Source organism: Canis lupus, chromosome 10, assembly GCF_048164855.1.
Source record: "Canis lupus baileyi chromosome 10, mCanLup2.hap1, whole genome shotgun sequence".
NCBI classification, from domain to species: Eukaryota; Metazoa; Chordata; class Mammalia; order Carnivora; family Canidae; genus Canis; species Canis lupus.
In genome coordinates this window covers 9,131,563-9,143,854 of record NC_132847.1, presented here as the reverse complement: position 1 = coordinate 9,143,854, position 12,292 = coordinate 9,131,563, and the positions used below count along the sequence as shown (strand labels likewise).

At 37.1% G+C, this 12,292-nt stretch overlaps 2 long non-coding RNA genes across 2 annotated transcripts in view; one reads left to right on the top strand and one right to left on the bottom strand.

Annotated features, from left to right (window-relative positions):
- LOC140640854 (uncharacterized) overlaps nt 1-12,292 on the top strand; it is a 71,715-nt gene that overhangs the window by 1,967 nt on the left and 57,456 nt on the right. The gene's annotated exons all lie outside the window — the stretch shown is intronic.
- The window catches only part of LOC140641197 (uncharacterized), a 52,245-nt gene continuing 49,743 nt past the window's right edge, over nt 9,791-12,292 (bottom strand). The window contains exon 8 of the long non-coding RNA XR_012037737.1: nt 9,791-10,203. This is a non-coding gene — a long non-coding RNA (uncharacterized lncRNA). The remainder of the gene's footprint in view (nt 10,204-12,292) is intronic.

The following is a 12,292-nucleotide window of genomic DNA, read 5'->3' as shown; positions in this document are numbered from 1 at the left end:
CTTAGCCTGTAGCTTTTGTCTGCTCTTGACAAAGACAAAAACTACATTTTATGCAATTTCATTCCAACTAGAGGAGGAATTTCATTTATATAGGAATGATGAACAAAGTTCTTAGAAGGAAGAGCATCTATCTGGAAGAGACACCAAGGAATGTATAGTAGCCTATTTAAGAATAAACAAGCACCTTAAGAGTTCATTAGTTGTACCAGAAGAGGCAGCAGCAGGATAGCCCTGCAAAGTCCTGGATCTAACTGATCCCATATTCAGAAGCGGTTACCCTCTGTTGTTCTTTATACTTTCCTTGAATGTTTGCATCTGAGTGGGAGTAGGGGATATTGAAGATGTGTGCCAGAGATTAAAGCAAGTGATTATGTTTCTCTTGCTTTCCTGTAAATCTGAAAAGGTTTTATGTGAGATCATGATGCTTTGTTTTATTTTTATTTTTATTCCTAAATTGAGACAAGGTGTTAAAAGCATATGTTACAGAGTGAGCATCTGAAGATGTATTCTAATTTTGGAAGATGAATGTAGAAGTGTTGAAGTGGGTAGTTTTCTGGAAAGTATCAAGAGTTAGGGGGGTTTTGGAGCCTTAGATGAGAGACAGAGACAAAGTGGGTTGTGGGGAAGACAATGGGAGGAGAGAAGGGAGAGAATGTGCACGTGCATGTGTGCAGTTGGGGGATTTCAGAGAAGAACTTAAATTGAATGGGAAATAAATCGGGTGAGCTGCATGCTGAGTACAGAGTTGAAATGCCAAAGCCTTCTCTTGTCTACTTTTCTATATACTGTTCTCCTGGCTTCTGCTGACATTTGCATTTTTGTTTTTTTGGCTTTTGTGGGGAGGGTTTTGAGTCTTTCAAGGAATTTCAAGGTAGAGTAATTGATCAAATCAGTAAGAATCACTCAAAGGATGGGCCAAATCAGTTTCACTGAATTTTAGAAAACTGTTTATCTGAATTTAAAGTGGTATTTAAAAGGCAAAGGGGGCAAAGCTGCTAACAGATTGTAGACCATTCATTTCCAGGGCTATATCAGAAAAGTCTGCAAACACTGCACAGAAGTACCCATTTCCTCTTTATTTTCGACATCTAACAAACCATTAAGTTGCACTGCATTTTAGAATCATCAATTGCCATTCATGATGAAATCAAAGATATATAATTTGAGCTCTTAATATGCAAATTTTATTTATAAAATAGTTTTAAGTGATTATATTCTTGTAAAACACTGCTATTTGACTTGAAGATCTAAAAATACACTGATAAGCTTCTCTGGTTAGTCACAAAACAATCTAAAATGATGACAACACATTAATGATAAATACTGTAATGCAATGTATGTCATCGTGATCCTTTATTTTTATACTAAACATTAAGGGAGGGGGAAAACTTGGATGTTTAGAAGCTCATGTTGAATTGAAATAATTGTTAATCTAAATGTGGTTGCTTGAGGAGTACCTGGGTGACTCAGTCAGTCAAGCGTCTGCCTTAGGCTCAGGTGATGATCTCAAGGTCCTGGGATCAAGTCCCACATCAGGCTCTCTGCCCAGCCAGGAGTCTGCTTCTCTCTCTCTCTCCCTCTGCCCTTCCCCAGTCTCATGTTCTCTCCCTCTCAAATAAATAAAATCTTAAAAAAAAATATTGTTGCCTGAAAGGAAAAAATGTGAGACAGGGACACCTTCCAAGTCCTAGGTCATCTTAATGGAAGGTTGAATCCTGAGAGATGTATCATCTCATTTTCTGGCCAGAGGAATGCTGTTGAAACCCTATGATGTAGAAATCGCCATGGTTGTGAACCCATATTCAGTTACAAAGACTGGTTTTTCTAAACCAGCTTCTAGTGTAAAGATATAATCTTATTAACCTATGCATCCTCTGTTGTCACACAGTAAATATTAAATGAATGACAAGAACATTAAATGATTTGTTTAGATGCTCAGATTCTGATTCAGTGTGATGGCAGTTAATAATTCAGAGAAATTTAAAATTTACGTATATTAGTGGATGCCCAGAACTCTGACCTAGTTGGATAGCCTAAAATTTCATATGATTGAGAAGACAATTTTAAACCATGTGAAAGCCTGATTCTTTTGAAGGGAGTCCTAATAGGGAAACGAAAGAAGACTTTGAGAAAGTCACTCTGTGTGCTTCACCTTTCCCACCTCCTATTTTTATCTGGGTGAAATCAGATTAATATAATCATCAAAGCAAGTTCTAAAAGAATGAGGTAAGACTTTGGGATGGGAGGAAGTCATAAATCATTCTCTCTAACAGAATACCTGTGGAAAGGAGGAAGCAACCAATTCTGCCCAGCTTGCTTTGGGCTTTTATGGTTGATTTATGTCAAATTGCAGAACTTTTCTGATTCTGGTTTCTAGAGATCCCTTCTCCCCATGCACTCCTCTCAGGGTTACTGCTCATTCAGTGGTTGTGGAGTGCCCTAAAGCAGAGGTCAGCAAGCCAAATCAGGCCCCTCCTCACTTGTTTTTGTAATACACTGGATTTAAAAAGGGCTTTCACATTTTAAATGGTTGGAAAAAAATCAAAAGAAGAATAATATTTAGCAACATGTCAAAATTGTATCAAGTCCAAATTTCAGTGTTGACAACCACATTTTTATTGGCACATAGCCACATTCCTTCATTTACATGTTGCCTGTGGCTGCCTTCATGCTATGACAGCACAGCAGAGATGAGGGCTTGCAATGGTGGTGAAGCCTAAAATATTAACCACCTGGCACTTTACACAAAAAGTTTGCCAACTCCTGCCCTTAAAGCATGGGACTTCAGAAGAACACCTTGATGTTCTCTCGCAAAATCGGTATCAATGCTATGAAATCACTTGAGGCAGTTGTAAAAACACAGATTTCTGGGTCTTAGTGCCATACTTTTGCTAAGTAGAAATCCATGGAGCCCTGCAGAGTATGGAGTCTGCATTTTTAACTAGTACTCCAGGTGGTTTTTCTGAGCATTGTGGAATCAGAAAGTTTGCTATGTACGGGGAAATGAAACTGGGCTTCTGGTGCCTAGAACTGACTTATCTAAGTAGACTGGTCCTAAATAAAATGTCATTTATGGATTGAGATAGACTAGAGGCTTCTCTCTGAATTCTACATTATTGTACAACTCATCAACTTGCAGAGCTTCGAGGAACTGTACTACTGAAATCAGATCTTATTTGTCTTATTGTATAAAATGAGGTGTCCAAAATGGAATGCGCATAGAGTCCAAAATTTTCCCACTTCCAGGAAGTAAATATTGGAATCATTAATTTCCTCTGTAACTTATTTTTATGTGTATGAATGAAATACATGGACAAAGCTTAAAATTTACAAGGTTTATAATAGAAGCACTGTTTTCTAGTTAGGCTCATTGCTACCCTCATTCCTTTTCCCCAAGACTGTTTCTTTTCCCATTTACCTCCATGTTTCTGAATAGTATGCCCATACTGCTATTCCTTGATTTTTCTGTTGTAGACATTATCTGTTGACTTCTATTGTGAACGATGAGGATTTTGTTCTCCTTTATTCTGCTTATCATGCTTGTCTTTCTTCCATTGCCCCAGTATGATTAGTATAAAAATTTTATTTAATTTAATATTCAGTATTTAGATTATTATGGTGATGGTTGCTTTTTAGACCTGCTGCATACTTACCATCCCATCTTGAAATTCCCCTTGCCTCTTTTCTTTGTTGTATCTCATTCCTTCTTTTTTTCTTATTTTTCTCTCTCATTTTGGTGGGTCCCATTCTCCATGAGCTTCCTGATGGAAGACGTATGAGAGGGAAGCTTTTCAGGAACTTGCATGTCTGAAAATGCCTTAATTGGTAGTTTTGCTGAGTATTAGAAATATATTTTTTTCCTAATTAAGGCATTGTTTCTTCTTCTTGTATCTTCCAAAATTCCTATCAAGAAATCTAATGCCATGTTGATTTCTGACCCTTGTTTTTCTCTGGAACCTTTTATGGATGTTACTTTTCCCTCCAGGGATCTGAAATTTCAGGATGGCATGCCTCATTGTAGACCCTCATATCCTTCAGTTTTGAAACTTTATTGCTTATGTTATTTTTATTTTAGTTCCCTCTATTCTCTCTTTTTAGAACTCCTATTAATTAGACATGGGAACTTTTTTTTGATATGGGAACTTTTATGTTGATTTTAATTTTCTTATTTTTTCCCCATTTTTCATCTCTTTATTTTTATGTTCTACTTTCTGGTATATTTTGTCATCCTTTTTTTTCAGTTCTTATATGGAACTATTTTGTGGATAACATTTTTATCTCCAAGGTATCTTTCTTTTTTTCTGTTAATATTCTTCGATTATAACATGATTTCTTGGATATATTTTCTTAAAGCTTTGATTACTCTTTAGTTTTTGTTGTTGTTTGCCTTTAAAAAAAAAAACCTGTGCTCTGTTCTGTGTGCCTTTTTTTTTTCCTGTTCGTTTTGATCTTTACCTTTCATGTCTGAAACCTTTCTGAAATTTTTGGTGGTTTTGGTTCTTTGTTCACATTCCAGAATGGGACATGAACAAGCTTAATGAAATTTCTGTGTGTGTGATTGAAGCTTATCTGCTAATGAGATTCATAATGGGGTAATAAGGCAGTGAGCAGGTTTTTTTCACTCTGAAATTGCTGAATAGTATAGCTATGCTTTGAGCAGTTCCATTTCTTCAGAAGGACCTCCTGTTTCATTCATGGTTGGAATAAACTTGATTTCTAGTATTCTAGTAGCTAAGTAAAGTAAAGGGGCTAGAGGTCTCCCCTTTCTGTATGTAGAATTTAACTTAATCATTCCCAGTACAGTGCTTCACCCAACCACGGAAAGCTTTCTAGAAAGTAAACTTATTGTCTTTTGCCAGAGAATATGTAGGTTGGGGTGAGGCATAAGGGGAGTCATTTGGCTACATAGAGTAGCAATGTTTATCGGGTGGTATAGCATTCTTTTTTCTAAATGATCTTTTTTGTTTTTTAAAGATTTTATTTATTTATTCATGAGAGACACAGAGAGAGAGGCAGAGACACAGGCAGAGGGAGAAGTAGGCTCCATGCAGGGAGCCTGATGTGGGATTTGATCCCGGGACTCCAGGATCACACCCTGGACCGAAGGCAGGAGCCAAACCGCTGAGCCACCCAGGGATCCCTTTCTAAATGATCTTATTAAAAGTTCATATTGATATATGTCATACAATAGTAAAAAAAAAATGTATATAATTGATAAATTATAAAGATGTGTTCAAAAATAGTTACTGATGGAAGTATTGGGTGGAGTACTTTTAGACACTATTTTAAGGATATATAGTTAAATTTTTGAAAAATATTTGTATATAAAGATAGAAATTGAAAACTGAGGCTTCCTTAAATCAGAAATGTTAAAAATTTTGCAAGAGCAAAACATAACAAGTTTACTTACGTAGCTTTGTATGCCCAGAAAAGCAAATGTATGAGATTAATCACATGCATTTCCAAAAGTGTCATTGGGTGAAAATATCAAGAATCATATTTAATCCTAATTTATAGGAGAATTGTATTATAATTAGAGGTATTCAGATATGAAATATGCTGTTTTGAGGTTTTATTTTTACTTTAATAATTTGCTTTTTCCCCCCTTTTTTTCCTTTCATCATACTTTATGTCCAATCTCCAGACATGGTGTATGTGACATTTCTCTTTTGAGTGATTTATTGGGCTAGAAAAGTTCCAAAGTCCCTCCTATGCCTGATATTGTATGATTTAAAATCAGATCTAAAGTTATAAAATACCATACTGGAGTCAGTTTTGAATAAGCAAAACAGAATTCAGAGTAATATTTACATATGTAATGTATTTTGTAGTTATAACTTCATCTTTACTGTTTATTGCTGCAGATTTATCTGATTGGCATGATTTATGGAAGGTGTCCCTCTGTAGGCTTACACAGAGCCCCTTGACACTTTCAAAGCAAGGGCTTGTCTTGGTGGAAAAGGCATCCATCCATTTTACTGGGCTATCTTTCATGTGGAACGAAAGTAATTAGGTGTCTAGCTTTAGTAGTATAGTATTAAGTCTTATCTTGAGGACACCTAAGTTTATGTAATACCTAGGCATCAGTCAATTAAATCAAGGAAAAAAACAAGTCAATTTTATGAGTCTACATGAGTCAGGCATTTGATTATCCTGAGAAAACAGGGGTCTGGCTCCTTTCACTGAAGCTTTCCTTCTGCAATCGATTAACTGCTGACTCTTGTTCTGTTGACCCTCACTAATTTTGTTGCATGTGCTGTCATTCCTTATCTGGAGCGCGGGGGAGACTCCTCTGTAAATATCAACAGCTGATGGGGTTAAGGGGGCCCTCTATCTATTCTACAGCCAGTGTTCACAGTGCGTGTTGGTGGGGAGGGCTGGGTCTGGAGCTTGCTGCCTAGGAGATTTGCCAAAACCAAATGACAAGTTATAGCTCTTTCTTTTATACATTCAACAAATTGTTGGATGGCCAACACCAGTATTAGATATTTACAAATCAAGATTTGGTTTTTGGGGCACCTGACTGGCTCGTTTGGTTAAGTGCCTGCTCCTGCTCTCTTTCTATCAAAATCTCTATTTTTTTTCAAATAAAATCTTTAAAAGAAAATTTGATTTCATCTTCACTGTATTATTTTTTACATCATATTCCCACTAATGTAAAATCCTACCTTTATGTGAAAATGGAGCCTAGTGACTCAGTAAAATTACTCTTGTCAGCTAAGGATTAGCTGGTGCTATTTCATTCTACTCTCTGTTTCTTCATATTAAAAAATTTAGTGGCTTGTTTACTGGTGTGTAATCCTTAGTACATTCACTGTAAGTCTCATACTGCTGGTTTCATGTTATTTGTTGGCTATCACTTGACTCTCTATATCTGTTCCCTGAATCATCTAAAATCTGTTTGCTTGGTTAGGTCATTTCAGATTCCTATTAATAATTTTAAGAAAAGATTTCTAAAATCTAGCGGAATTCTACGATGTCAGATGTGAGACACAGTAATGATGTATCCACTGGAATGAATTCAGTTGCCGAATGAGCCATCCAAAGTGGGATGTGATTTGACACTTGTGAGTGCCACTCCCCCCACTTGATACCTTATCATGTAAGGTTGAGGTAAAATGTGACATGAACCATGATGCATTTAGATCTCAATACATTGGGCATTCTAGAAAGGCCAAGTGGTATAGGCTTAAGAGGAGAGACTCACTCACTTCTATTCTCTACTCTCCCACATAATATCTGTAAAATGGAGACACTAAGAATTTATTTAGTCCTTATCTGAGTCTGAAGAATTCATCTTTTGTTTTTCTCCTGCCAGTACTCATATTGGATAATGTTATGTGCAGGTTCCTGAACATCCTGTTTTGTTTCTTATCTGTACACCATCATTATTTCCTCTAGTTTTTAGAATCTTTTTCTTCTTAGTCTGCCTGGTCTTGTCTTGTCTTTTCTTTCTCTTTCTTTCTTTCTTTCTTTCTTTCTTTCTTTCTTTCTTTCTTTCTTTCTTTCTTTCACTTACTTACTTATAAAGATTTTATTTTATTTATTTGTCAGAGAGAGAGCACAAGAAGGGGGAGTAACAGGCAGAGGAAGAAGTAGGCTGTCTGCTGAGCAGGAAGCCTGATGTGAGACTCTATCCCAGGGCCCTGGGATCATGGCCTGACACAAAAGTAGATACTGAACTGACTGAGCTACTCAGGTGCCCCTGTCTGGTCATTCTGAAAGGAAAGTTCATGTGAAATTTCCAACTAACCAAACTAAAGTGGAGAACTCCTTCCTTTGGGCCTCTACCTATCAAATATTATAGCCATTGTCACACTATATAGTTTCTTTTATTATTATAATTAACATGTGAGTCTCTCTTTCAGGACCATGCATTCTAAGTGCTCAGTAAATGTTGAAGGAGTGTTGTTTTTTTATGCTTAGAATGTGCTGGATCAGTTATCAATTGCTGCATAACAAGTCCCCTAGACTTGGGGATAAAGGCAACACTGATTTGTCTGCATGATTTTTCTGTTGGTCTTACTAGTGCTTTAGTCATGTGACTGGTTGGTTGGGAACTTTATTAGGGTCTTACTATTGCCTTACTCATGTGTCTGGGGCCATGGTTGGAACAGTTGAGATGATCCTCTCTCTTTGTGATCTTTCATCTGATTTTGTCCACATGAGAGTGGGCAAGTGCTAATGGACAGGTGCGTATAGAGTCTGCCCAGTGTCATATTTGCTGACATTCCCTTGGCCAAAGCAAGTCATATGGCCAAGCTCAGTGTCAGTGTGGGAAATGTCTGTACAGGATCTGCAAGCCAGAGGTACCTTGGGGGTACTAATATATCAAGTCTAGCATATGTACTTACCTTCATTGTCTCAGTGTTGGAAGAACTTTTGTTCAAAGCTCCTTTTTATCATTTTTTTCTCCTCTAAAAAGCCTTCTATGTTCTCTCTGAGGCTTTTCTTACATTTTTCTTTTGCACATGGAGTTGTCTTCAATTTTTTCCGCTGGGAGCAGCAATGAGGTGCTCATCTAGAACTTGGAAACTGTATTCATTTATACTTCACTTTGTTCCAAAAAAATGGAAGGCATCAACTTGGAAATAGAGGACATGGGGTCACCTTGGAAATGTTAACTGTGTGACATTGAAGATTTAATGTGTATTGTCTCTTAGGTCAGTCCTTAGTGAAGGTATCATTATATCCAAAAGAAATATATTGTTTTTCAAATTTCAATTTTGAGAAGATAAAAACAAAAAACCTCAATACTCTGTGCTGAGAAGGGTTCAGGGAGAGGAGCAGTGTTGTGTGCTGTGGAGCTGAAATTGCAATTGTCTGTGAAGCAGTTTGCTGGTCTGTGTTGAGACCTTAAGAAGTTTGTATTCAAGTCCAGTGATTCTACTTGTATAAGTCATTCTAAGGGAATAATCAGAAGTAATTTTGTTCAAAGGTCTTTACTGATGCATTGTTTATGTGGAGAAAAAGGAAAAATCCAAATTGGGAAATGATGAAATTATGGACCAGTTATGTAATGGAATATTATACAACCAATAACATGGTCTATGGAAAGAAATTGTTGACTTGGGAAATTGTTCCCAATGTTCAACGCAAGTGATTCAAAGGTATATGAGGATAGGTCCGATTCTGTAAAACCATGTGTGTGTCTGTGTGTTTTCATTGACCAACAAATGTATTAAACACACTGTGCTTGACAATATGGTCAGTTGGAAAGAAGAAAGACATGTTCACTTCCTTCACTCTGCTTACAATTAGTGGGGAAAGTAGATGCTGAATGGCGCTAATACTGATGGGGGAATAGCCAGATTTATACTTCAAAAGGACCAAGACGAAGACAGAGGGAGCAAGAACACTTGTTGGTTTGAAAAGACTGAGGGAGTTTTGAAGGGGGTAAATTTTGGGGGTGGGAGTGGAAGAGAACTATAGGGGCGAGACACTGAGAAAATCCATCAAATGAGGTAAGAAGGTTTTTATGAATTTCTGCTAAATATATTCCTGCTTTGTGTTTTCTTTTCTTTTCTTTTTTTTTTTGCAGAAGACTATTAGAAATATTTAAGTTACTTGTCAATTATTTTAGATGCTGAACCAAAATGTCTTTTGGGTGTGATATCGTGCTGACATGGAATATTCCAGATCCCTTAGCTTATCATGGGATACATGTAAATATATGTAGATGTATATATATGTGCAAATATTTACATACATCATCATCTGTGCAAATGTTATGTAGATTTTGGAGGCAGGGCAGGGGAAGCATTCCAAAATCTAGGAGACCACGGGTAATTTTAATTTTTTCTTAATTTATCTGCAGTCAGAGAAATATGTACATACATAAAAGTTACATGTATTTAGACTTTAAAAAGAGTTGTTAAGGAAGTAGTTGGTCATCTGGGAAAGCATGCCCTTGCCTTGGCTGGGGGGAGGGTGACTGCTGTCTTAAGTGTCCAGGTGTCCTTAGCAGTTCTCACCCACGTGGAGATGGGTTCCTCATCCACCTTGGCCTAAAGTCATCAAACATGTGTTTCATTCATGTAATTTGTCTAGCTTGGACTCCATACTAATCTAAACATTCTTTTGAGTATAACTGAGGTTGAGAATATGTAGGTAGTAGAGCTGTCTTGTGAAGCAGAGTGAGCTGGCTGTTCACCACCTCAAGCTGTCTGTAATCCTCAAGACAATGCAAGTTTCATTGTAAACCTGTTAATTAGAATCAGAATTCCTGGTTAAGCACAGTTACTATAAGTTAATGTCCCAGAGAGATTTCATTGTCAGTGCGCTGACAAAATCAGGTATCAGAGCTGATACAGCAGTTCTTGTACCTGGAAGTTACTAGGTTAGGGCCACCCTGAGAAGCTTCTTGGCAGTTAGTCATATAACCCATCCTGTTAACACTTGTACCTGAATATGTTCATTTTCCTTAATATTCTACATTCTTTGCTTAAACTCTCTAGAACATTATCTGTTTTCTTATTTTCCTTAGCAGAAGGAGAAACCTTCAAAGGCAGATATTTGTCATTTTTTGTGTATGTACTTAGCCCTTAGCACAGTGCCTAGCACAAAGTATTCATTTAATTAATATTTACTGAATGAAAACATACACATTAATTGAGGTCAGTTACCAGACATATATAACCATATTCACAAAGACAAATATAAATAGAGTTTAGAACATCTACTTTTTTGGATTATTCATAAATTACTTTACATACATTAGCCTACTAATCATGCAAGTACATTTGTAAACTATTACTCTGTTTTCATCCCATACCCTGTACACTTCTCTATGTGCGCCATGTTGTAGTGTTATTAGAGGTGAGTGATAGTTAAGGATGTGTTAGGCCATAAAAGCTGCCACTCTACCATTCTGACAAAGTCTCACTTGTAAGAAATAGTAGGACTGGGGGAGGGGAGTGAGTAATCCAGTGTGGCTCAGGTAAGAAATCAGTCTGTGAATAAAGCTTAAGTCCATTCCAATGACATTTTCTTTTGTTTAAAAAGTCTACTGCTCCATGCAAAAATGTGCAGAATGAATTCGTTGGGGGCTCAAGCATGAGGAGAGCATTGGCATTTTCTCTCCTCCATAAACGAGATTGAAACAGACCAGAAAAGAAAGGTAAATACCTATGACCTCCTTTCAGTAGGCCTCTGCTGCAGTCATTCGTAATAAATGAGGTCTGCACGGAAGGGTCCTCTGGGAGGCCTCTCAGGCTTCCCCTCCTCCAATAGGATTCCTTTTTCACTCTCACGAGCTCTTTTGTGCTCTCAGGAGGAAAACAGCTCATAAGCCTAGATATGAACAATGGGTTCCACACATACTGTGCAAATTTCTCCAATTTCATTTGCACAAAACTGCTGAAAGGCATTTCCTCAGTTCCAGCTACTGTCTATACCTCGGGGGAATGTGGGCAGAGTGGTAAGGTCAGCCCCACAAGGAGGAAGAATTCTTGGTTTCAATAGGCACTTTATGCCCATTCAGAAAGCAATACTTCCAAGGCTTTTTCCATCTCTGGGCACATGAATATGAGCACTGGGTCGAGCCAAGGGGAGTTAGGCTGACTATGCCAACAGGTCCTGGGACTGGTTCTTAGGTTGATGTGGGGTGACCCAGGTTTGAAGCTGACTCACCCTTTCTTTGCACTAGACTCATGTTGGGTGGATGAGGACGTGTGTGAAATGTTTGTTTTACTCGCAGGCAGTTTTTTTTTCTTTTTTGCTTGTTTTGGATTGGGGCCCTACTTCCTTTTTAAACAATTTCCATATATTTTATGCACTACTTCATGTTATGTGGGCCAAGTGTAATAATTGTTTTTGAAAATGATCCCTAAGAATTATTTATGAATTATTCGCCATTTAAATCCCACTGTTTTTAGTCATTGCAATTTTCAGAGAAAGTTTTTATTCTAGAGGAAATGTTTTATAGTAGAGTTCAGTGAAAAAAATTGTTAAGGAAATTTTAAAAGGAAATTAAGGGAAATTCTAGTGAGAAAAAAATCCTGATTTCAGGGTTTTTTAAGGAGGCAAGAGGAAATATTCTAATGTGCTCTCTAGATTATAGCTGCAAAAACTAGGAGTCCTGTCTTTAAGAACATTTCATAATTCCTGAGGAAAACATGATTTTGAGGTATGAGTGAAAAGCATTAACTGATGCACAATTATTGGCTCTGTAAATATTCATTCCATAAAGTAGCATCTCATTTATCTGAAATCATTACAGCTGGTGATTTTAGCAGTTATTAACAGAAAACCAACACAGATGGACTTTAGCAAGAGGGAAATTTAATGGCTG